Genomic DNA, 26,338 nt, shown 5'->3' with positions numbered 1-26,338 from the left:
ACTGGCAGATCAGGTAGGTTTATGCGGACTGAGCAGAAGTGTTCAGTGAAACGATCAGCGAGCCTGTGTTTGGTCTCGCCGATATATAGTTCACACCTGGAACAGCAGATAAGGTTGGAGGAGGTGCAAGTGAACCTCTACCTCACCTGACAAGACTGTCGGGGTCCTTGGTGGTGGCAGGTAAACCGACAATTTTAGGCCCACCTTACTCACCATTGTCCCAAGTTTCATTCAAATTGATAATTAATAATAATCTTTAATCTGTGCAGTTCCCTGGTAAATCCTTCTCACCTTCTCTAAAACATCCACATCCTTCCACTAATGGGGCAACCAGATCTACACACAATACACCAAATGCAGCCGAACTAAAGTTTGAAAAAATCTACAACATGACTTCCAATTCCTATCCGTTATGCTTTCAAATCATCGAGACATATATAATATAATCATTGGGTAATGGAGCACAGGTGGCTGCTGTCTTGCCCTCTGTGCACGTCCCTATTGTTTAAAAAAACCTTCTAATTAGACCCGCTTTCCGACTCTTTCCCCAGTCCTTCAGTTTATTTCTTTTGTAACTACCGATCCCATTTCCTTTAATAAGTTATTAATAAGTCCAACGTCTGGAACCCATCTGCCTTCTTAAACAGCCTCCACACATTGTTCTCCCATCTTCAAAAACCTTTAGCTATCTCTCTTCTTGCATTCCATTTAAAATAACATAATTTATGTTGCCCTTAATTCATCCTAACAAAATCCATTGATCCTACTTTTCTGTGTTAAGTTTCATTCACTTATCTATTCATGTCTTGATCTTATTAAAGTCTACAAAAATTTAACGCACATGGATAAAGCGAATTCAGTTTTTTTTCAAGGGCAGAGGATCCAAAAACCAGAGAGCATATGCTAACAATGAGAGGGGAAAGATTTTAGAGAGACCCCGGGGACAACTTTTTCACTGAGAGTCTGTAACAATCTGCAAAGGAAACTATTGACACAGCTGATTGCAACTTCAAAAGACTTTGGACAGATATATGCAGAGGAAGGGTATAGCAGGAGATGGGCCAAATTACAAGCAAATGCTTCAGAATGCCAACTTGATCGGCATGGACATTGGGCTGAAGGGCCTGTTTTCAAGCTGTTTTTAAGCTAAGACTCTATTTCACTAGCTTTGCTTATAACATGTATTTGTTTGCTATTCAATGGTTTGGTATTCCCTCAATGTTTCAAACATTTTCAAGTACAGTATATCTGAACACTGACAACTTGAAGCCAATCGTTTCCAAAATTTCAATCATGTAGCGCAGTGGTAGAGTTGCTGCTTTACAGCGAATGCAGCGCTGGAGACTCAGGTTCGATCCTGACTACGGGTGCTGCACTGTAATGAGTTTGTACGTTCTCCCCGTGACCTGCGTGGGTTTTCTCCGAGATCTTCGGTTTCCTCCCACACTCCAAAGACGTACAGGTATGTAGGTTAATTGGCTGGGTAAATGTAAAAATTGTCCCTAGTGGGTGTAGGATAGTGTTAATGTACGGGGATCACTGGGCGGCACGGACTTGGAGGGCCGAAAAGGCCTGTTTCCGGCTGTATATATATGATATGATATGAAAAAGCAAATGTAGAAGAAAAAAATATTTGGCCCACAGTAATGAAAACAATGGTGATGCCAACAAGATTAATTAAGCACAATTCTACTTTATGAATAAATTACACATGGATCTTTTTCATCTTATCATTCGAAGTGTACAGTAATGGATATTTCACATACATTGTTCCAGGTTGCTACCAAAAGCAAAACCTTGCCTTAAGTTTATCTTTACCATATTTCACTTTTAATGTTCCATTCTCAATAAAATTGCAACCACTAATTGCAATAGTCTGAATTTAAATCATTTCTAAAAAATAATAATCTATTAAGATTGACTCTGACAATTACTTCTTCGTATTGTCAACATTTCTGGAGCTGGTATGAATAAATTTGTGCATATGTAGAAAAATTAACTAATGTAGATTCAAGTAGATTTTTAATCACTCTTTAAGCATGATATTTATAAAACACAATTTGTTTATTGTCAAGAAAGTAACTGTTTAACATTGTAAAATAAGCTCCATTTGACAAGGCTTTTCTGCACCTTTCACAAATGCAAATGAAAGGACCACAAAGAAACAACTGGAATAAACAGAGTCCATCTAATACATCTTCAACCATCCTGGTAATCACACAATTAGAGAAAACTTAAGTAACTGTAATTGTCCCTTTCTTTGAATGTCTATAACAAACCCAGACAGAATGCATGAAAAACATTAAGAGTAGCTTTAGGAGCCATTGGTTTAAATGTGTCAATATTTCCTAGGTATTTTGCACTACATTGCAGCTCATTTTATCTCTATACTTTATCTGAAAATATTGGGTTTTTTTAAAGTGAATTACCTATTTTTTAATTTGAATTAACCAATTATAACTGCTACCACAGTCTTTCTTGGGTATCTGCTTCATAAACTGACCACTCGCTGAAATATTATTTTGACCTATTTTTAAATTTAATTCCTCAACAATCTGAAGCAGGGTTCCCCTGTTGCACCACCATGCATGTAGTGATATAACTTGTTTATTTGATTGCTTTAGAATCTGAAAATTGCTCTCACTTCTGAATCTGAATTACCTTTATTGTCATTCAAAATGAATTGAACGAAAATCATTTGCCACGCAGCCACAACAGTACAGAGCAAAAGACACAAGACACACAATTCCAACACAAACATCCATCACAGTGACTCCTCCAGACACCCCTTCACTGTGATGGAAGGCAGAAAAAAATCTTCTCCCTTCCCCCATGCTGCTTCACTTTCAATTTTTTTCTTTTAGTCAGAAAATGCCTGACATACAAATAGTTTCTCATAATCTGATCATCCCCTTCTTTAATTTTTGCTGGTTACTCCCTTACTGTATTTCTTCAATTGCTGCAGAATCCTGTTTATACTGTAGTTTGTTATTTAGTTTAATTGTGACCATACTAATAATTTATAAAATGTCAAAATTGTTACATTATTTCTGTTTTTTATTGATCCTTTAATACAGTCCAACACGTAATTTGCTTCAATCATTGTCAAAGCAAATGTAATGCCTTCAATTTAGAGTTAATTTCGACTCCCTGTTCTCTAATTTTCCATGTTGTGGCGGTCCCTGGTGGTGAGCCACGCGTGGTGCGAACCCTCGGCTTGGGGGGTGGGGTCACGGAACTTGGAATGGGGAGGAGTGGCAATTGGTAGTGGAGTTCCAGGAGGAGTTGAACTGGTTGCGGGTTTGGGAGCTGTATGGCGCTTGAGGAATAAAGAAAACTTCGCTTGACACGTGTCCCGCTTCATTGGCTTTGCTTGACACAAGTGTCCTGCTTCAACATAGATATTTTCCATTTAAACAGTTGATCTACCTTGGATTTCTTTCATCACCATATGATTACCATCATTTCTATTTTTTCTATATTGAATTTCTTATGTCATTTATGAGTCTAATTTCTGTGTACTTATGTAATCATGAATCTAAGATATACCAAGTAAGAATAAATGCAATAGTCTGATGGCTTCTTCAGTCAGAGAGTGGTGAATCTGTGGAATTCTCTGCCTCAGAAGGCAGTGGAGGCCAATTCTCTGAATGCATTCAAGAGAGAGCTAGATAGAGCTCTTAAGGATAGCGGAGTCAGGGGGTATGGGGAGAAGGCAGGAACGGGGTACTGATTGAGAATGATCAGCCATGATCACATTGAATGCCGGTGCTGGCTCGAAGGGCTGAATGGCCTACACCTGCACCTATTGGCTCTCTCGCTAGAAAGGAAAAGTGGAGCTTGTACACGGATCTTGTAGAGCCTTTTAAAATTCTGCTTTTGATGAGATTGAAGAAGCAATGGTTATACTTGGTATATCATGTTAGCCTCTATTGTGAGTATATTTGAATGCTCGAATAAGGAACTCCTATTTTAATTGTATAGGGCCTTAGTGAGGCTACACCTGGAGTACCGAGTAGTTTTGGTCTCTGACATAGGAAAATATGTAGTTCCTAACGCGGGAATGCAGTGACGATTCACTGAACTCTTTCCTTGGATGCTATGATTGCCACGAGGAGAGATTAAGTGGGCTGAGATTACATTTTCACAAGTTTAGGAGTGTAAATCTCATTGAAAGATACAAAATACTTAAACAGCTTTACAGACTAGATGCAGGGAAGATGTTTCCCAGGTCCTAGTAAGCTAGAATCAGGAGGCACAGTTTAAAATAGGGATAGGCCATTCAAGTGAGCAGATTCTCTTTTAATTCAGAGGCTGTAAAGGGTCAATCATTTGTTCATTCAAATCACAGATTTCTGGACATTAAGGGAAAAAGGTTATGGAGATAATGCTGAAAATTGGCAGAGGTTAAAAAAAGGTCATAATGTTAATGAATGGCAGGGCAGCCATGATTGTATGGCGGAGTAGACCCGATGGGCCAAATGACCTAATTCTGCTCCTACGTCTTAAGGTCTAAAAGGCTTGTTGGTCTTTTCAAATTCCTATTTGTAACAGAAAAGTTTAGTACAAGCTAACCATTAATATCAAAGTTCACTACAAGCTAACCATTAATATCAAACCAAATAAAGACAACTTTTTTTTAAGAACCAAGAGTACTTAGAAAGTAGAATTCACTAGAAAGTGGAGTAGTCGATATGAATAGCTTGGATGCACTAAAGGGAACCTGGATAAGGCAATGTAGAAAAACATAAGTGCAGGAGGACATGGTAAATAGTGTAAAAGGGTGATCCAGACACAGCCCCAACACCATTTTTAAATTTGTCAACATTGATGGACGAATAACAGGTAATGAGTCAGTGTACATGAGCCAGATTGATAATCTGGTTGAATGATGTCCAAAAAACAACCATGCTTGCAACGTTAACAAGATCAAGGAGTTGACTTCACAAAGGGAAAGAAGAGGGTCTATGAACCTGTCTTCATTGGCGGGACGGCAGAAGAGAGTCAACGGCTTCAAGTCCCTGGACATTCACGTCTTAGATGATCTGTCCTTGTTCCAGACATTGATGCCATCACAAAAAAAAGCTCCATTTCCTCATACGTTTGCGGAGATTCAGCATATTGCCGAATAGTCTATCAAACGACTGCAGGTGCACTGTAGAGCATACAGACTGTTTGCCTGGTTTGGTAACTCAAATACCCACGACATTACTAGTCCATCACAGGTATTGCAGACCTCCCAACATTTGATTTTACAAATTCATAATTTTGATGTCCAAAATTCAGAATTTTACATCAAAATTCATTATATGGCGCGTAATGCAACTTTTCAGCAAAAAAATGTATTCACGACAAATACGTATTGCGCGACATTCATGTGTGAAAAACGACTATTATTTCCAACAGTCTGTAGTTCTTAGACTACATGTACAATGTCAGGCCTATCATGTGTATATTCTGCTAACCATTAATATCTTCTATTTATGGAAAGGTTATTGAACAGAAATGCTTTTTACAACAAAAAGAAAAAATTGTTCTGTTTTGTTTTTTCTATTTTGCTTTTTCCTTACACACCCCAATTCTCTTGGTATTGAATAAAAGAACAATGGTCATAAAATGTATGGCTAAGTTATGAAGAAAGAGTTTCATTTAAAACAGCACATACCTAATTTCATTGAAGACATACTTGCTCCAGTGGTCTTCAACAGCAAATCACAACGGTCCAAGTCCGCCCCCACCCCTACTCCCCCCTCTATCCTCCCACACTACCCCCACCCCTCCCCCCTTTCCCCCACCTCCACTCCCCCCTCCCCCACCCTCCCGTCCCAACCCCACTCCCCCTCCCCACCCACCCACCCCATCCCCCCTCAACATCAATGGGCCTCACGCTACGCAGCGAGGCCGGGCCAGCGGCGAGGCGATGCCACTGGCGAGGCCGGGCCAGTGGCGAGGCAAGGCCAGCGGCAAGCGGCCAGCTGTGAGGTGAGGCCAGCGGCGTGAGGCGAGGTATGTGTTTTGCGGAAAAATGTGAGGCGAAATCGGAATGGCGGAAATTAAATAAGAAAGCGGAAACTTTCCGCCAAATTCGGATGGGTTGGGAGGTCTGGGTATTGACCTCCCCACCATCAAAGGGATCTATAGGAAAGCACTACCTCATGAAGGAAATTAATATCAGACCCACACCAATCTAGCCATCTCATCTCCTGTCCCTATACCCCTTCCCTCGACTGTCCAGGGACCCCGACAGTCCTTTCAGGTTAGGCAGCGGTTCACTTGCACCTCCTCCAATACATCGATAGGACAGGTCTGGGGGATATGGACCAAGCATAGGCAGGTGGGACTAGTGTAGCTGGGACATGTTGGCCGGTGTGGGCAAGTTGGGCCAAAGAGCCTGTTTCCACACTGTATCACTCTATCTACTGTAGCTGTTGTTCAAGATGTGGTGTCTTATTCATCAGCGAGACCAAACGAGCTGGGCAATCGTTTCGCTGAACACCTTCACTCAGTTCGCCTGAACCTACCTGATTTCCCGGTTGCTAAACACCTCAAGTCTCCTTCCCATTCCCACACTGGCCTTTCTGCCCAAGGCCTCCCCCATTGTCAAAGTGAGGCTAATCGCTAATTGGAGGAACAGCATCTCATATTTCACATGGGCAACTTACAACCAAGTGTATGAATATTGATTCCTCTAACTTCAAATAACCCCTGCATTCCCTCTTTCTCCATCCCTCCCCCACCTGTCACACCAGATTCCAGTTCTCACCAAACAGCTAAGGAAACAGCTTGTTTCCTTTATGATTGTTGCTTTTTTTGCATATCTTTCATTCATTTATTCTATATCTCTCCACATCACTGTCTATATCTCTCATTTCCCGTTAGTGTGAAGAATGGTTTAGACCCAAAACGTCATCCATTCCTTCTCTAAGGTATTTATTCACAAAATACTGGAGTAACTCAGCAGGTCAGGCAGCATCTCGGGAGAGAAGGAATGGGTGACGTTTCGGGTCGAGACCCTTCTTCAGACTGATGGTCTAGACCCAAAACGTCACCCATTCCTTCTCTCCCGAGATGCTGCCTGACCTGCTGGGTTACTCCAGCATTTTGTGAATAAATACCTTCGATTTGTACCAGCATCTGCAGTTATCTTCTTATACTTATCCATTCCTTCTCTCCAGAGATGCTGCCTGTCCCGCTGAATTACTCCAGCATTTTGTGTCTATCCTATGACATTTCGTTCCAGATACTTAAAACCTGCCCCTCAGGTCCTTTGTAAATGGTTCCCGATTCTTGCTCTGGTTACTCATTTGCCATCCCACACACACCACACGGAACGGAACAGAACCGCCTGATCATCTGGAGGCAACATAAAGGCCAAGCTGTGTAGGAAGGAACTGCAGAGACTGGTTTAAACCGAAGGCAGAAAACAAAAAGCTGGAGTAACTGCGGGACAGGCAGCATCTCTGGAGAGAAGGAATGGGTGACGTTGTGGGTCGAGACCCTTCTTCAAAGGCCAAGGCTGTAAGATTTACAATGTTAGAATTACCACCGTATAATGCTGTGAAATGCAAGAAACAACTGCCCTCTCAGGGACAGCTCTAGTTAAGATAAAAAATGTTTCCACTAATGTGCACTGGACCCTAAAGCGGGGTGTTAGTTTTGCAGAGAGAGCAGGTGTGACCGGGGCGGTTGTTGCGGGGAGCGACGGCCTGCTCGCCCTATCCCGACCAGCTGAGGGCGGCGGCGGCGGAGCGAGCGAGCGAGGTCACACTCGCCGTCCCGTCCCGTCCCGTCCCGTCCCGTCCCGTCCCGTCCCTCCGCCAAACGGCTCACGGCCACAAGGCGCTCGTGGCGACTTTAATCTAAGTTGTTCGTGGCGACCTGACTGACCTGAGGTTGACACTCCTCCTCCTCCGCCGCCGTCCGCCTTTCCCGACTCGCACAAGATGGAGCCGCCCTCCTCCGCTCGGCTCGGCGCTCCACTTCCGCCCAGCTGACGGCGAGAGGGGGGGGGGGGGGAGGAGGAGGAGGAGGAGGAGGAGCCCAGGCAGCGGCCTGGCCCGGCCCATCCACAGATGGACAAGGAACAAAGAAAGATTCACCAAGATAGAATGAATGAATGAATGAAACGTTATTATCACATGCGACATGTCACAGTGAATACTTTCCATACCATACACAATGGAAATACTTTCCATGCCATATGCAAAGTGTTTTGGGTGCCGACAAGGTGGCAAGGTCTTCAATGTAGTCCCAATGGTCCTTCATCGTTCACCACGCCAGGTCCGACCCCCTGCACCCACTGTGGGCTTAGCCTACCTCCAGCACCCACCGTGGGCTTAGCCTACCTCCAGCACCCACCGTGGGCTTAGCCTACCTCCAGCACCCACCGTGGGCTTAGCCTACCTCCAGCACCCACCGTCAAGTCAAGTCAATTTTATTTGTATAGCACATTTAAAAACAACCCACGTTGACCAAAGTGCTGTACATCTGATTAGGTTCCAATGGGAAAAAAAAATGAAACATACAGTAGCCTATGATATACAGTAGCCTAAACATACGTGGGCCTATCCTACCTCCAGCACCCACCGTGGGCTTAGCCTACCTCCAGCACCTACCGTGGGCCTATCCTACCTCCAGCACCTACCGTGGGACTATCCTACCTCCAGCACCCACCGTGGGCCAATCCTACCTCCAGCACCCACCGTGGGCCTAGCCTACCTCCAGACACCAGATGTGGTGTCTTATTCATCAGCGAGACCAAACGAGCTGGGCAATCGTTTTGCTGAACACCTTCACTCAGTTCGCCTGAACCTACCTGATTTCCCGGTTGCTAAACACCTCAATTCTCCTTCCCATTCCCACACTGGCCTTTCTGCCCAAGGCCTCCCCCATTGTCAAAGTGAGGCTAATCGCAAATTGGAGGAACAGCATCTCATATTTCACATGGAGGTAGGCTAGGCCCACGGTGGGTGCTGGAGGTAGGATTGGCCCACGGTGGGTGCTGGAGGTAGGATAGGCCCACGGTAGGTGCTGGAGGTGGGCTTAGCCTGCCTCCAGCACCCACCGTGGGTCTATCCTACCTCCAGCACCCACCGTGGGCCCATCCATCTGAATGGTGACAAATAGTGTACAAAAAGGAAGGGGGGGACCTCATTGAAATTTACCAAATAGTGAAAGGCCTGGTTTGAATGGATGTGGAGAGGGTGTTTCCACTGGTGGGACAGTCTAGGACATTGGGCATAGACTCAGAATGAAAGGATGCACCTTTAGAAAGGAGATAAATTTCTTTAGTCAGAGTGTAGTGAATCTGTGGAATTCATTGCCACAAACTTCATTGCCATAAAGTGGAGATTGACAGATTCTTGGTTCGTAGGGGTGTCAGATTATGCGGGGAAGGCAGGAGAATGAGGTTGCGAGGGAAAGATAGATCAGCCCTGATTGAATGGCGTCGTAGACTCGATGTGCTGAATAGCCTACTTCTACTATAACTTATGAACGTACAAAATCCTTGATTATCCATAGGAAACAAAACTATCTGTGTAGGACGGAACTGCAGATGCTGGTTTAAACCGAAGATAGACACAAAAAGCTGGAATTACTCAATGGTCAGGCAGCATCTCTGGAGAAAAGGAATGGGTGATGTTTTGGGTCAAGACCCTTCTTCAGACTAAGAGTCAGGAGAAAGGGAAACAAGAGATTTTGTTTTGATATAGAGAGATATAGAAAAATGAATGAAAGATGTGCAAAAAAGTAACGATGTGCAAGGAAACGGTCCATTGTTGGCTGTGGGCTAGGTGATAATGGGTTATACAGACAATGAAACTCACCAGTAAAACAGTAAAACTAGTACAATGATTAGGGTGGGGGAGGGACAGAGAGGAACTACCTGATGTTTTTGCGAGTTTTTATTTATTCATTTTCTAGAATCTAGTTACTGCTAATATTGATTGACTAAACTTAATTGGATCAAGATAGACATCTGAATGGAAACAAAGGGTATGCAAAATCCTTGTTTGTAACTGTACAGCTAGAGGCTCAGCTAGTTCTGAAGTGCATTTATCCAGTACTACATTTTCAATGTTGCCTTTGCTGCATCCCCTGTACTCAGCCACTTCTTTGTGGAGTGAATCAAATTTCCAGGGTCCAGGATAATTACAAGATGGTGCCCACGTCAGGCGTGCTGGTCCCAGAAGTGGATCTGCAATCACGCATTACAATCACTGCACTCTTTTAAACTTGCACTATATGTACACTGTGGATGACTCGATTATAATCATGTACAATCTTTCCGCTGACTGGTTAGCATGTAACAAAAACTTTACACGTGACAATAAACCAAACTAAACTAAACTAAAAATTTAGCTGAAGAGTGGGTTCTGTGGAAGGAATCTCAAGAGGAGACCATCTATTTGGCACATCTTATATGGCCTTGTTTCTAGTGCTCATGTGTGGGGCCCTCCTATTCCTAACTTCACCAGCACATGACCCTGGGAGTAATGCAGAGACGACAACACTTTCTGGCCTGGGCCTCCTCCACTGTTAAAGAGTAATGTAAATTGGAGGAGCAGCACCTCATAGTTCGCTTGGGCAACCTACAACCCAGCGGTATGTTTTGACCTCTATCTTCAAGTAACCCTTGCTTTCCCTCTCCCATGCTTGTTCTCCGACTAGTTTTACTGTCCTCCTGATTAGATTGTACTGATTGTCTGCCTTATTGTCACCTTCCCCTCAGCTAACAAGGAACCAGTTTACATTTTCCTTGAGCATTGACCCCTTTGATCTGTGTTTTCACACCTTACCCTTCCATATTGTCTGCCTCTCCCCTCACTCTGTCTGAAGAAGGGTCTCGACCCGAAACGTCACCCATTCCTTCTCTCGAGAGATGCTGCCTGCCCAGCAGAGCTACTCCAACATTTTGTGTTTATCTTTGGTATAAACCAGCATTTGCAGTTTCTTACTACACTCTATCTGTCCTGCTGGTCATCCAACAACCTGCAACCTGCTTGCTCACTGAAGCTCCTATCTATGATGCTCTCCGCTTCATGGTTCTTCCTGGATGAGTTCACCTGCAGTTCCAGCCACCGGATGTGGTCAGTCAGGAGTTGCAGCTGGACATACTTCCCACAGCCATAGTCACCAGGGACATTGGAAGTTTCCTTGATCTCCCACTTCCTGCCCTGCCTACCATATAAAACCGCTCAGACTAGAAATATTTTTTTTAACTTAATGCTGGAACTGGATTATGCTCCATCAGATCGGGCAAGGTGAACACCTTCCTCCATTAACACCTTCCGCCATAATGCTCAATCCCACTCAATCATCTATATTGAATTTAGCCAACAATGTTATTTGTAAGCAATGTTATGCCTCTCTCATTGCCAATATCAATTTTTATTCATTGATCTGACCCATTCAAATACTGATTCTCTCATTGCAGATCACATGAAATGGCTGAGAGGGTAGCCCTGGAAAAACTGGTATGGCCAAATATATGGTAAGTTTTTATATCAGCAGCAAGAAATGTGGACCTAAAAGCTATCTGATACCAGAATTCTATTTCATCAAGGTATCATGGATTTAAAAACCTCACTCATGTTACCTTGATCTCAGGAACTAATGTAAAACAAATACATGCACGGTGAAAACCTTAATTTTTCTTTTCCTAGTTTTAATTCATGCCATTAATTTCCCACATGACTAGCAGAGGGATTACAATGACTGCAGGTCCTGATGGAAATTCTTCATTTTCTTCAAAATTCATCCTTTCACTCATTGGTGGCACAAAGACACTGTACTCATATCCAATGTACACCAACTCAGACACTCACTGGGTCCAAACAGAAAAATAGTTAGGTTTTTACCCGAAGACTTGTGTATCTCAAGTGATCTAGAACAGATAATGGAAATGGAGTTTGGCTTGATTTTATTCATGTCTTGTATTATCTGGCTTGATTAGGTAGCATGCAAAACAAAGCTTTTCACTTACTTTGGTACACACGTGACAATAATAATCCTAAACCTTTTCGTGACTTTGAAACTTAAGCAGAATGTCCGAAGGCAGAAAATCTCATTGCATGCTACAAATGATTGCCACCATGATAAATCTACTTCAATACGGGTGTTCAGACATCTTTAAAAAACTCTGCCTTTACCTCTACATCTTGTATGGGCCGCTGAGAAGTGGATCTTTGTTGATCCCGTCTCCCTGCTGTGCAGCTGTACAAATGTGTGAAGCAGACTCGTACCATTGTTATTGTTCACCGTGGTGTACATAAATATAAATGCAGATTTTAAGAATTGCACCACAGTTAGTTGAGAGTTTGCTGCCTTGAATAAAACAGATGCACCATAGAAAGCATACTGTCAGGTTGCATCACAGTTTGGTTTGGGAACAGCTCTGCCCAAGACTGCAAGACATTCCAGAGAATTACAGATGTAGTCCAGTCCATAACACAGACTGGAGTTCTGTGAATGGACTCCAACAACCGTTGACCCCACTTCATGTTGCCTTAGAAAAGCAGACAACGTAATCAAAGACTTGCTCCACCCAGGTCATCCCTCCTTCTCCCTGCTCCCATCCTGCAGAAGGTACAGAAGCCTGAAAGCATGCACCACCCCGACTCAGGAACAGCTTCTTCCCCTCTGTTATCAGACTTCTGATCGATCCATCCATAGCTGGGGTACTGTCCGATTCACCTCAACCCCCTCTAGGATATTGGACTCTGTCTATGGAACTGATGTGCTACAATGCTGCAACATATATTCTGCACTCTGTATCTTCCCCTTTGCTCTATCTATTGTACTTGAGTCCAACTTAATTGTATTTATGTACGGTATGTCTGATCTGTTTAGATAGCATGTAAAAAAAGCTTTGACAATAATAAACCTAAACACCCACCTGCCAATCAAAATCCACCCTCGCCTTTATCCACCTATCATTTGCCAGCCCGTGTAATGCCCCCACCTTTTTTCCAGCTTTCTCCCTGGAATACAATTAGTCTGAAGGTGGGTTCCGACCTGAAACATCATTCATCCATGTCTTCCAGAGATGCTGCCTGACTCACTGAGTTATTCCAGCATTTTGTGTTTTGTTTTAATAGAATAGGTCCTGGTGAGCGCTTTATCTCTAATTCCTTTTGCAATCAACAACACTAAAGAGCCTGCAGTCATCAAGTTTGGGATGTTGCTTGCTCAGCAAGTAGCTGGACAATGTTCAAAAGTTTAAATAAAGGAGAAAACTGAGATCTCTAAGTAGGGTGATACCAATGGCAGGCCATGGATGAGATGCATATGTTGGCAAACTTGAAGCAAATTCAACCATTTGTTGAATTTTATTTTTGTATGTGATAGAAGTGAAAGTATTCCTTAGGGAGAATGATATCGTGGAATCATAGAAAATTTACAACTGGAGATGAATTAGACACATAACACTGCAATTAAATAACCTGCCAACATTAATGCCATTGTCCTGTAGGTCATGGCATTTCAAGTACACAACCAAATATTGTTCAAATGTGATTAAGGTTCCTGTCTTCACCAACGTTTTAGGCAAAAATGTTTCTACGATAAGATGCTGCCTGACCTGCTGAGATACTCCAGTACTTTGTTGTGTTTTGTAAACCAGCATCTGCAGTTCCTTGTATCTCCAGGTCTTGGGATGCTCTGGCAGAAAGGGAATTAATATCTTCCTGGGTGATGGAGTGGTGTGGGGCGGACATTCTGCTCGTAGCAAGCATCATGCTGGAGAGAACTGTTCAAGTTTTTGCCTCCTTCCTGAAGCACTTCCTGCTCCTATGTCCCACAAGGATTCCCAAATCCTGGCAAAACTGAAAGCTCATCACAAACCTATAAAGCATTTTTTTCCTTCAGAAATTTTACTTGTAATTTATGTGTAATTTGTGTTTATAATTTTGTCTGAGGCTGTGTGCCTGTTTTGCTGCTGCAATTTTAATTGTACCTATATCTCACCTCACCTATGCATTTGACAATAAACTTGACTAAAGCATTTTAAATTATTGGCTTCTGGCCTCATTAAAATATGTAAATTCCTAACAGTCTTCTGAAAGATTAAGTGAACGGGTTAGAATCACATTCCAAGAGGTTAAATGATTTTAACATGAATAATAAAGCAATTTTACTCATTTTTGGTTGCTAAACTTACCCAAAGCCAGCATTTATAAAACAGAAACCCAAATGTTTTTTTTTTAAATCGTTTTTTAATGTATCTTACTGCTTTTTATTTTTTTTCCTACACATCTTACTGCTTTTAATGATTTGTTTATTTGAATGCCAAAACCAAATGATAGAAGATCCAGCAATACTTCAGTTCTCATTTCCCTACTGAAACGAGAGTCTGGATTTTGTCCTTGGGTTTTAATGGGGTTTAAGATCCTGATAAGAGTTACATCACTCAACCAAATCCAAAATTCACCTATCCGTGACTGAAGAGAGCTTATTATCTTGTCAGCTGTTTTTAATCATTAAGACCTCACTAGGCAGCAGGAAGCTAGTGAGTAATGCCCTGTGTGTGCATTTCATTATATACACATCATGGAGCACTGCCTTTACGCAATAATATCAGGAAGCAATGAAGGCATAATTCCCATTTACGTTGCCTATAAAAATAGATCCAATTATATTCTCATATATCTACTTTTTCTACTTTGTCTCTTTTCACAGCCTGCCTTGTGAGGTTTGAAAGTATTTCTCTTACATTTTCTCCTCAAAGGGCAAAATACCGTGAAGTTGGGGCAATCTCAGTAACCCAATGAAAGCTCTGTAATTAAACATGGTTTAGAGCTGGAGGGTCCACTGTTTTGGAAAAAGTTCAAATAATGAATGGAATATAAATATGGGAGTATTCCTTATTATATCTATTATAATCTATCAATCTAGCCTTGAAAGGTTTTGTGTGGAAAAAGTTTCAGATTTTCACAACTCTTTTTGTGAAGAAGTAATACCTAGCTCCATTCTTTTGACCTATCATATCATATCATATCATATCATATATATACAGCCGGAAACAGGCCTTTTCGGCCCACCAAGTCCGTGTCGCCCAGCGATCCCCGTACATTAACACTATCCTACACCCACTAGGGACAATTTTTACATTTACCCAGCCAATTAACCTACAAACCTGTACGTCTTTGGAGTGTGGGAGGAAACCGAAGATCTCGGAGAAAACCCACGCAGGTCACGGGGAGAACGTACAAACTCCTTACAGTGCAGCACCCGTAGTCAGGATCGAACCTGAGTCTCCGGCGCTGCATTCGCTGTAAAGCAGCAACTCTACCGCTGCGCTACCGTGCCGCCCTGGGTATTCTCTCCAGAGGAAATAGATTTTCATGATCTGTTCAGAAAGGTGAATCATTAAGTATATTCATCCTGAGGCAGAGAGCGTTTTGGTGCTGTTTCCTACCCCCCCCCCCCCCCCTCCCCTTTAATCTTCTCAATATTCTTCCTCACAGAACTGATCACAATAACGTATTGTCATGTGCCCCTGAGTAAGGACAATCTGAGATTGTGGAGAACTTAATTGTATTCCTATGTATTTGTCGCCCTCATCCTTCTCAGCAATAGAGGCTGCAAATTCCTGGAGTATTTTGCAGATTAAATACACTGGGAATGGAAGAAGTAATTTTTTAATATACCAGACTCTATAGTTTTTAATATAGAGTCTGCTTTGTTCTGGATGGTGTCAAGATTCTTGAGCATTGATGAAGCTACATTCATCAAGGCAAATTGATGCCTTCATCAGCTTTCTTGTAATGGAGACAAGTGTTGAGTCCGTAAGCACAGAATACTCAGCCTCTTGTGACAAATTTTCTCAAGATGGTTAATATTTGGAACCCATTGCCTGTCGGAATTGTGGAAAAAACACAGGCCTTCTAAAGGGACCAAGATAGGCACTTTGCAGAGAATAATTTGCAGGCCCAAGAGCAAAGAGTGGAAAGAATGAAGGAATGGTACTGACATGATTGCTATACTAGGAGCTGGTGTAGACGCAATGGGACAAATTACTCCTCCCATCTACTGCAAATTACAAGATCTGTTTCCACAGCTGCAGTAACTTTTGTGTTTGGTCCAAGTAAGTTCGTTGTCAATGGTTACACAGCAATATGTATATGGTTGGGATTCATTGATAGAGAACTGATTAAACCTTCTCCTATTCAGGATGGTCACTGTGTAGAATAAAAGTTTCTAACTATTGCGAAGCAACTGTTGCTCTCTTATTATCTGAGCTTTGGAGTTGCTACTAAGACATGCTACAACTCTTTATTTCTCTCCCTGTTTCCCCTCTTCATCCTGCTGCACAACCATGGGCAAGGACATTATCTATATCATTGATGGGTTATGGGTGATTCGATAAGCCATCAATAATTAGACAGATAAAGTACAGAAACAGGCCCTTTGACCCATTGAATTCATGCTGACCATCAACCACCCATTTGCATGAATTCTACATTAATCTCATTTTTTTGTCTCCACGTGCTCATTAACCCCCTCCAGATCCTATCACTAATGTACCCACTAAGGGCAATTTACATTCATCCAATTAACCTATCAATCTGCAATTCTTTGGGATGTGGGAGGAAACCAGCGCATGCGGAGAAAACCTATGCTGACACATCGAGTTTATATAAACTCCATATAGATAGCACGCGAGGTCAGCATTGAACTTGGACCACTGGAGCCACGAAGCAGCAACCCCGCTGCACCACTGTGCCGTCCTAAAGTGCATCTGGAATGCACTTCCAAACCCATCCAGGAATCTAGAATTTTGGTTCACAGTACCTATGGTGATCTCCAATATATTCCTTATGGCTTACATGCCGCCCAGTGTAAAATTGCTCACTCTGCTTCTCATAGTCCTGAGTAGTTAGCAGCCAGATAAGAGTGAGGCAGCCTTCATGTCCCTGGTAACTATGTGAGTGGTTTGTTATGTTGGCTGGATTTCAGTGGAAACAGTTGATTGCCCAACAAAAAGGAATTGTGCAAGCTCCCTGGGTATCTTTGTTCAAACCTTCTCAGGGCAATCACGCACAGGTTGTGATATAGCCTATGAAACCCCTCGTGGATCTGGTATAAAGTTCACTGTTGTTTGATGAAGTCTTGAAAGGAATGTGGAAGCAATCCATCACTTCTTGCCTGGTCTTTGTCTGCAACAGTCAATGTCTTGCTAGACCTTAAAGTCTTTGTTTCTGGCTCCTTCCAGTCTGGAGTTGAACATATCAGTTATATTTTCCAATTTGCTGTCCACACCACAGCAATTCATCACCAGCTGAATAACAATGAGGCCTGTGTTCCAGTCTAGGATGAATATCAGCATTACAATTACATGTGGGAATTTTGCAACTGAGATGATCCTAAGAACCTTAATGGTCCCAAGCTTTAATTGGTAAATGTGCAGTCACCAATTTTAAACATGCAAGTACAACTTTGGGGCACATCAGTTGAAAGGCCCAAGTTCCAGTCCATATACAGATCCATGTTTAGATAACCCAGAACTTGTGACCACATCATTGGACACCTCGTAATATTTTAGAAAAAGAAGACAGAACAAAAGGAAGAGGAGCAGAAGCACAACCTCTCAAGCCTCCTCAATAAGATCATTGCTGATTATCAAATACTTAAAAGTTAAGCCAAGAGGATTCCTCTTACGCTTATTATTTATTTATACATTAGGTATTTGCATTGCATACAGCCAAAATATGGTGTCTCTAAATTATAGGTTAATATACTTCATTATCCTATAATGATAAGGATCACAGATGCAAATTTTTAAAGTTGATTTTTGTTTAGTATTGAAGGGACTGAGTATCAAAAAGAGACTTATGTAACCCAATTGCTCACATGGTTTCTTTATTTAATGTTCTTTCTGTTGATGCTCTGGCCTGAAGCCACAAATTTCCATCTGCAGTTAAGATTCTGCAGTTTGCTTTGATAGAAGTTTGGGTTATTGATTTGTATAGTAAGTGGGAAATCGAACTGAATGGAGGATCACAAAACAGCAGAAGCAATACGCAGGGGCCAGGATTGCAATATTTTCATTATTCCTGCAGAATTCATGGAACATTAAAGGATGCCAGCGTGTGTTTCAACTGGTTGTTATTTTAAATTAAACTCTTAGGCTTTGTTTATCCCAGATAAACACAGTAAAATATGGAATAACATAATAACTTTAAGCTAGTATTTTCAATTTTATATTAGTACCTCCCAAAATTAGATAATTTTCAAAGCATAAAATTACAAAAAGGTTCATTTTATAAAAATACTTGCCATTGAATGTAACCTTTACTTTCTTAGTCTTCCTCTTAATCTATCTCTTACTGCTCTTATTAGAATACTGGACAAAATCTTCATTTGAAACATCATGATTTTAAAATATTAAAAACACTTAAGTTATGCGGTAAAAATTTAGTTTTGAGTGCATGCTATCTGTCTGCGGGCATTAAGCCTGATCAAATACTCTAAGTTGTTGCCTGTTGGAATATAGCATAGACAGAAATGTTTGCTTTCATAATTAGTGAGGTGCTGTAATGACTATTTTTGTTATATTAACAATTCTAAAATAATGCTAGATGTAACATAATATGTTATGCAGCTAAAATAAAATTGAGAGAAGTGTAAGAAATAAATTTGTTAAAAATACTAAATGAAGTTTCCATCATCTTTTCAATTCTTTTACTGGGTAGGGGTCGATCAACAATCAACATCGATCAACATTCACCCTTTTGCACCAGCTAAATGATATTTCACTTTCTTATCCACTCCCTATACACTGGGGGCAATTTACAGAGGCTAATTAACCTACAAACCACGTGTCTTTGCTATGTGGGAGGAAACCAGAGCACCCGGAGGAAACCCACGCGGTTACAGCGAGAATGTGCAATCTCCGCACAGACATCACCCGAGGTCATCATCAAACTCGGGTCTCTGATGCTGTAAGGCAGCAGCTCTACCAGCTGTGCCACTGTGCCGCCCTTGTCATTTCGCATCTTCTGTCCTGCTATTCAGCGAGGTCATTCGCTGTGACCTGGCTCTGAATGCACATCTTTTCCATTATCTTATATTGCATATAATTATCAATCTCTGATTTTGAATTGTGGAGGCACGGTGGCACAGCGGTAAAGTTGCTGCCTTACAGCGAATGCAACGCCGGAGACTCAGGTTCAATCCTGACGACGGGCGCCGTCTGTACGGAGTTTATACGTTCTCCCCGTGACCTGCGTGGGTTTTCTCCGAGATCTTCGGTTTCCTCCCACACTCCAAAGATGTACAGGTGTGTAGGTTAATTGGCTGGGCAAATGTAAAAATTGTCCCTAGGGTGCAGGATAGTGTTAATGTGTGGGGATCGCTGGGCGGCGCAGACCCGGTGGGCCGAAGGGCCTGTTTCCGCGCCGTATCTCTAAATCTAAATCTAAATAATCTATAGTTAAATAACACCGTAGAAGAGAATTCCAAATTTCTGCAATACTCGGTATGTATCATTTCCTTCACATCTGAAAAGCCTTATTTTAGGTCATGCCGCAGCTTAGAATTCCCAACCCATGAAAATAGTTTTGCTTTAACCTTTCAGTTCCCACTAATGCATTTTGAGTCAAATCACATTTCATCTTCTAACTTGTGGGGATGCAATCCTAGCAACATCTCAGGTTGCATCCTCAGATTAGGTCCTAACCCTAGATGGAATTCAAAAAACCTAAATACCATGACAATTTAGATATGGAATACTCCATGTGATAACGTGTTAGAAATTGATTCAGTGGGGACCTGAATAAATACTTAAAGACAAAGAATTCAGATGTCTGGGTACGGAGTGGAGTGGGAGCCTAACTGGGCTGTTCTTCACAATTGTCGACGAGGTGGCCCAAATGTGTGAGTCTGATTATTTAAGAAACAATTACACGCAGAAGCAAAGACCACTGTGATTTATCCAAAAAAAATCAAATTCATTGCCAAGTTTAGTTATTCGGAAACAAGAATACATCAATTGGGTGAATAAAAGAAGATACATCTGTTAAATTCATTCCCATAAGTAGTAAAGAGATTTTTTGATAGACTCTGATTTGTTCTGTACCATTTCATATCTCTAGTTTCCCTCTCCCTGAGAAGGGTTTCTCCAGAGATGCTGCCTGACCCGCAATGTTACTCCAACAATTTGTGTCTATCTTTGGTGTAAGCCAGCATCTGCAGTTGCTTCCCACACTAGAGATTAATTTTGAGTTATTTGACTGGAATTCTTTAACCATGGTATAATGCCTTGTCTTGATTCTAAACAATGACAAGATCATTTCACTTTTGTGAAAACTGCTGAACCCGTGAATGAAAGCAGTTATCAGCAGCTGTCACAGGCTTCAGGTAAATTCTGACAACAAAGCTGCCATCAAAATCATAATAACCAAATTAGAGCACAGATAATATGATACTAGATTACTGCATTGCAAGTTAATGAGTACTGACACCAATGCATTCAGAATTTTTTTATATTGACACAGTGTATCCATGTCTGTCAAACTAAACAAGTATTTCTATTCCCTATGTTGTGTACCAGGATGGAAAATCTAGCATAGCATATTTTAACAGGAACTTGAATAGGTCTTGCTCTGTTCTAAAGCTCTATGAATAACAATTGGCTACCTAGAAACTATTTACCCCATTTCTTCAATCAATAAAAGCATGGCCAATTACCATAGACCTCTTGAAAATGCAAAAGGAATAAAAACACAGAAAATTAATAATTTATGGCGAGTCTGGAGGCTTGTTCTTTGTTAAAGAAGTTTATTGCGGCAGCAATATTCGATTACAAAGTATAACAAACGAATTTACAGACAACCATTAAATCAAACTGTTCGCTTCGAAGTTCTCTTCCCACTGACTGGTTTTGGGCGCCAAAACCACCACCTGACCTAGCTGGCCAATCCGAGGGTTCGACTCTCAGGACCAATCCCTATGGTCGCTACATGACCCCCCCAGAACCCGAGGTACGGAATCTAGCAGGGAGCCGGATTTTGTGACCAGAACGAGTAAGGAGAGGGGCTGCAGGCACCACAGGAGCAGGGGGTCCCGGGTCAGGTGGAATTGCAGGAGGGCGGCCCCGCCAAGGCGGCTGACGAACCAGGACAGGGCGGTCCTGATCCAAGTGTGCAGGTTTGAGCCTGGACACGGAGACGAGCTCACTCCTGCCCCCAACATCTAAGGTGAAGGTGACCGTCCCTTTACGCAACATGCGGAACGGTCCTTCATAGACCCTCTGCAACGGGGAACGATGGGCATCTCTACGCAGAAACACAAATTCACAGTCCTTCAAGGCAGGCGGTTTATGCACCATGGGACACCCGTGACGTGAAGTAAGAACCGGAGCCAGGGAACCCACTCGCGCCCGGAGGGATGCTAAAACCGACGGAACCGAGGGCTGCTGACCAGAGGACTCCGGAAGGAAATCCCCGGGCACTCTGAGTGGCGAGCCATATAACAGTTCCGCGGATGAAGTTCCGAGGTCCTGCTTAGGAGCTGTACGGATGCCCAAAAGGACCCAGGGGAGCTGGTCTACCCAGTCAGGGCCGTCCAGCCGCGCACTGAGGGCCGCCTTAAGCTGCCGGTGAAACCTATCCATGAGCCCATTAGCCTGTGGGTGGTACGCCGTGGTCTGCTGCAACCGGGAACCGTACAGCTCCGCTAGCGTAGCCCAAAGGGTAGAGGTGAACTGGGGCCCCCGGTCGGTGGTAATAATGGACGGAACACCGAAGCGGGCCACCCAATGGAGGGCCAGGACCCGGGCACAAGAGGCGGCGGAGGTGTCGGACAACGGGAAAGCCTCCGGCCAACGGGTAAATCGGTCAACCACCGTGAGTAGGTGAGTGTAGCCCCTGGAGGAAGGCAAGGGTCCAACTAAATCAACGTGAATATGGAAAAAACGGACCGCAGGGACCGCAAACTCCTGCACCGGAGGTTGGGCATGCCTGTGAACTTTAGCGGTCTGGCAGGGAACACAGGAACGGGCCCAAGCGGCTACCTGCTTCCGCAGGCCATGCCACACAAACTTAGCGGCTACTAAGGCAGAGGTGGAGCGAATGGACGGGTGCGCCAGCCCATGAATGGCATCAAACACCCGGCGCTGAAGGGCGGCCGGCTCCACCGGCCTAGGGCGGGGAAGTGAAACATCACACCAGACTTTTGTACCCGCAGGCCCGCAAGCCACTTGGGCCAACTTCAACTCCGAAGTGGTGGACTGGTATGCTGAGGCAGTGTCTGCCAGGCGCTGTGCCTCCGCAAGCTCCTGGAAATCCACCTCGCATTCCACCGCTGAAATTGGGGAAATGGCTGGCCGGGACAGGGCGTCAGCAACGGCATTCAGCTTACCAGCGACGTGGCGAACATCGGTAGTAAACTCTGAGATGGCAGTCAGGTGCCGCTGCTGGCGGGCCGACCATGGGTCGGACACTTTTGAAAAAGCAAAAGTCAACGGTTTGTGGTCTGTAAAGGCCACAAATGGGCGGCCTTCTAAAAAATACCTAAAGTGGCGGACAGCTAAATAGAGAGCCAGAAGCTCTCGGTCAAAGGCGCTATACTTCAGCTCAGCCGTGTTAAGCTGTCGGCCGAAAAACGGCAAGGGCTGCCAACTGCCATCTACATGCTGTTCCAAAACCCCTCCCATCGCCACGTCCGACACATCGACCGTCAGGGCCGTGGGGGCGGAGGCGCTTGGGTGGACAAGCATGGTGGCGTCTGCCAGAGCCAATTTAGCTGCCTCAAAGGCCGTCTCAGCGGCCGCGGACCACTCCAACTCTACAGGTTTGCCTGCGAGACACTGGAAGAGTGGACACATGACCCGTGCCGCTGCCGGCACGAACCTGTGATAGAAATTCACCATACCCACGAACTCCTGCAACCCCTTTACTGTGGTGGGTCGCGGGAAGGCACGAACCGCCTCCACTTTGTCAGGCAAAGGAGTGGCGCTGGCTGAGGTGATCCGGTGTCCTAAGAAATCAATAGAGTGGAGGCCAAATTGACACTTGGAGGGGTGTATGATGAGCCCGTGGTCTTGGAGCCGTTTGAACACCGTCCGCAAATGGACTAGGTGTTCTCGCACCTAGCGACTGGCGACCAGGATATCATCCAAATAAATGAAAATAAAAGCCGCTGGAACGCCTGTGCCGCGTTTTTCAAACCGAAAGGCATAGGCAACCATTCGAACAACCCGAACGGAGTGATCGTGGCAGTCTTTGGTATGTCTCCCGGATGCACAGTAATGTGGTGGTAGCCCCGCACCAAAAAATCAATTTTGGAGAATACCACGGCACCTTCCAGCCCGGACGAGAAATCCTGGATGTGCGGTATAGACAATAGACAATAGACAATAGGTGCAGGAGTAGGCCATTCAGCCCTTCGAGCCAGCACCGCCATTCAATGTGATCATGGGTGATCACTCTCAATCAGTACCCCGTTCCTGCCTTCTCCCCATACCCCCTCACTCTGCCATCTTTAAGAGCTCTATCCAGCTCTCTCTTGAAGGCATCCAACGAACTGGCCTCCACTGCCTTCTGAGACAGAGAATTCCACACCTTCACCACTCTCTGACTGAAAAAGTTCTTCCTCATCTCCGTTCTAAATGGGATAGCGGTCCGCCGTGGTGACGGTGTTAAGGCGCCGGTAATCTCCACATGGGCTCCACCCCCCAGATGCTTTGGAGACCATATGCAACGGAGAGGCCCACGGGCTGTTGGACCGACGGACAATGCCCATTTGTTCCATCTTCTGAAATTCTTCACGTGCTACCTTGAGTTTGTCCGGCGGCAACCTCCGAGCCCGCGCAAAAATGCGGGGCCCCTCGGTGGGAATGTGATGGACAATGCCGTGCCTTGCAGAAGGTGCGTCGAAACGCTGAACAAGCAGCTCCGGAAACTCAGCCAGGACCGCAGCATACGGGTCGGAGGCCGCGACGACGGCCTGGACAGTCGGGCTGGGCGGGGTGGCCGGCGGTGGAGCGGCGGGCTCATCGCTGCTAGAGGAGGGTCGAAGGCCTTAACCTCGGACATCGGGAACTTGCGAAAAGGCCCAGAGGAAATCTGCGCCCTGGATCGCTTGACCGACTTCCGCGACGATAAACGACTATTCGTACGTGCGGGTGCCTAAGGACAGAGACATTGCCCGTGTACCATACGTGCGGATGGGGCTACCGTTAACTGTGATGAGGATAGGGCCTTTCTTACCCGATCGGGCTTCAAGGTCGGTCGGCGGTATGATGCAGACTATGGCTCCCGTGTCGACCAAGAATTCTGTGTCCGTGAATCGGTCTCGGACGTAGAGGCGTCGGTTCTGGCCAATCGCAACCGCCTCTATGTACGATCGGCCGAGGCATTTCCCGAGAAGGTGCAAGGCGAGCGGCAGTTGCTGGCTTCTCCACCCCATCTCAGATGATAATAACACCAGCCGCGCTTGTGCGGATCTTTTTGGCGGGGTTTTGGAGAAATGGCGGGAGTCGCGGCGCCATCTTGGTGCCGTTGCATGCTGCCCGATGGAGCCGAGACCCTGTTGATCGAACTATGTTTTTTCGATTTGGACGCCATGAGCGCATCGGCTTTCTCCGCGTATGCCACGGGGTCCTTAAAAGAACAATCTGTGAGCATAAGCCTAACATCTTCTGGCAGTTGCTCTCGAAATGCCTGCTCGAACATGAGGCAATACTTGTGCTCACCTGCCAGCGCCAACATTTCAGCCATGAGGGCGGACGGCAGCCGATCTCCGAGATCCGGTAGGTGCATAAGCCTCTCAGCTCAATCATGCCTACTGAATCCGAAGGTTCGAAGCATGAGTACCTTCAGCGCCTCGTACTTGCCGTCTGCAGGAGAGGAGGTGATGAACTGCATCACCCCCGCGGACATCTCAGGCGGTAGGGCGCTGACCAGGTAATAATACTTTGTCTCATCCACCGAGATGTTTCTTAGGTGGAACTGGGCTTCCGCATGGGCAAACCAAAGGTGGGGTTGATGCGCCCAAAACGGAGGAAGAGGAACGCTGACCGCGTTTAGCTGCGGTACGCCGGGCGTTGGAGCCGCAGGAGGGGCGTCATGTCCCTCCATGGTAGATGATCGGCTAGATCACGTCGGGGTCACCAATATGGCGAGTCTGGAGGCTTGTTCTTTGTTAAGAAATTTGGAACTCTGTTCTACAATGTTATTCAACTATAGATCAATTCAAAATCAGAGATTGATAATTATGTGCAATATAAGATAATGGAAAAGATGTGCATTCAGAGTTAAGTCACAGAGAAAGAACCTCGCTGAATAGCAGGACAGAAGATGCAAAATGACATGGGCAGCACAGTGGCGCGGCTGGTAGTGGCACTGTGGCACAGCATCAGAGACCCGAGTTTGATCCTGACCTCGGGTGATATCTGTGTAGAGTTTGCACATTCTCACTGTGACCGCGTGGGTTTCATCTGGGTACTCTGGTTTCCTCCCACATCGGTTTGTAGGTTAATTAGCTTCTGTAAATTGCCCCCCAGTGTATAGAGAGTGGATAAGAAAGCAGAATATCATTTAGCTGGTGCGAAAGGGTGATTGTTGGATGATGTTGATTGATGATCGACCCCTACCCAGTAAAATAATTGAAAACATGATAGAAACTAAAATCCATTATTTAAAAAATGCAAATCTAGATTTTTTTCATATGTGGTACATCTTGAGTACAGATCCAATGATTCTCACTTGTCATGATTTAATTGCTGTACGATTTAAAAGACTTTCTTCTCTTGAGAGAAAGTGCAGGAGAGAATTAACTTCATTAAATTTATGAATCGTAATGACAGAAAGTTGAATAATAAGCCATTGTGTATTCCTGCACACTACAGAGGTGTAGAAACTAAGTGTTTGACTAGTTTTAAATGAAACAAGGGAGTTAAAATCCCTCAAAATAATCTGTTGGGCAAGTTAAAAATTTAAACATGTTTTGCAATGTGCAGGCAAAATATGAACTGTACAAAACCTAATGTAAGCCAGATAAATAGTAATGTTAAGTTAAAGCACTGATGGGCATGAGATGGAAATTGTTTAAACCCTACCTCCAACCCTGCTTATGGAAAAGTTTCCTCGTGAGACATAAGAAATCACACTGTGAATCTTCAGTCACACACTTATCAAAATCCTTTACTAAAACGATCATTTATGTGCCATTGATTGACCTGAGTGAGCAATTCTTTCATTTCTATTCACCGTTTTTGAAGATTCATGATTAGGCGGGTTTGAAGCCTGCTATGGAAGATGGGTTATGACCCAGCCCTCACGGATTGACTGCCATCTCACTCTTTGATTGAAATTCTCTGTGGAGGCTTTCATTT

At 44.1% G+C, this 26,338-nt stretch overlaps 1 protein-coding gene across 3 annotated transcripts in view; it reads right to left on the bottom strand.

Moving 5' to 3' along the window:
* Nucleotides 1-26,338, bottom strand: part of LOC144595959 (cytoplasmic dynein 1 intermediate chain 2-like) — a 161,395-nt gene that overhangs the window by 62,685 nt on the left and 72,372 nt on the right. The window contains exon 1 of one of the 3 annotated variants that reach the window (XM_078403942.1): nucleotides 7,888-7,996. The exons of the other annotated variants lie outside the window; for them this stretch is intronic. The gene's annotated coding sequence lies outside the window, so the exon portion shown is untranslated. Of the gene's footprint in view, nucleotides 1-7,887; nucleotides 7,997-26,338 lie in introns of those variants that run through there. 3 annotated transcript variants of the gene reach the window in all.

Source organism: Rhinoraja longicauda, chromosome 8 (genome assembly GCF_053455715.1).
Source record: "Rhinoraja longicauda isolate Sanriku21f chromosome 8, sRhiLon1.1, whole genome shotgun sequence".
In the NCBI taxonomy this organism is placed as follows: domain Eukaryota; kingdom Metazoa; phylum Chordata; class Chondrichthyes; order Rajiformes; family Arhynchobatidae; genus Rhinoraja; species Rhinoraja longicauda.
The sequence above is the reverse complement of the archived record's forward strand: the minus strand, read 5'-3'. Positions and strand labels throughout refer to the sequence as shown.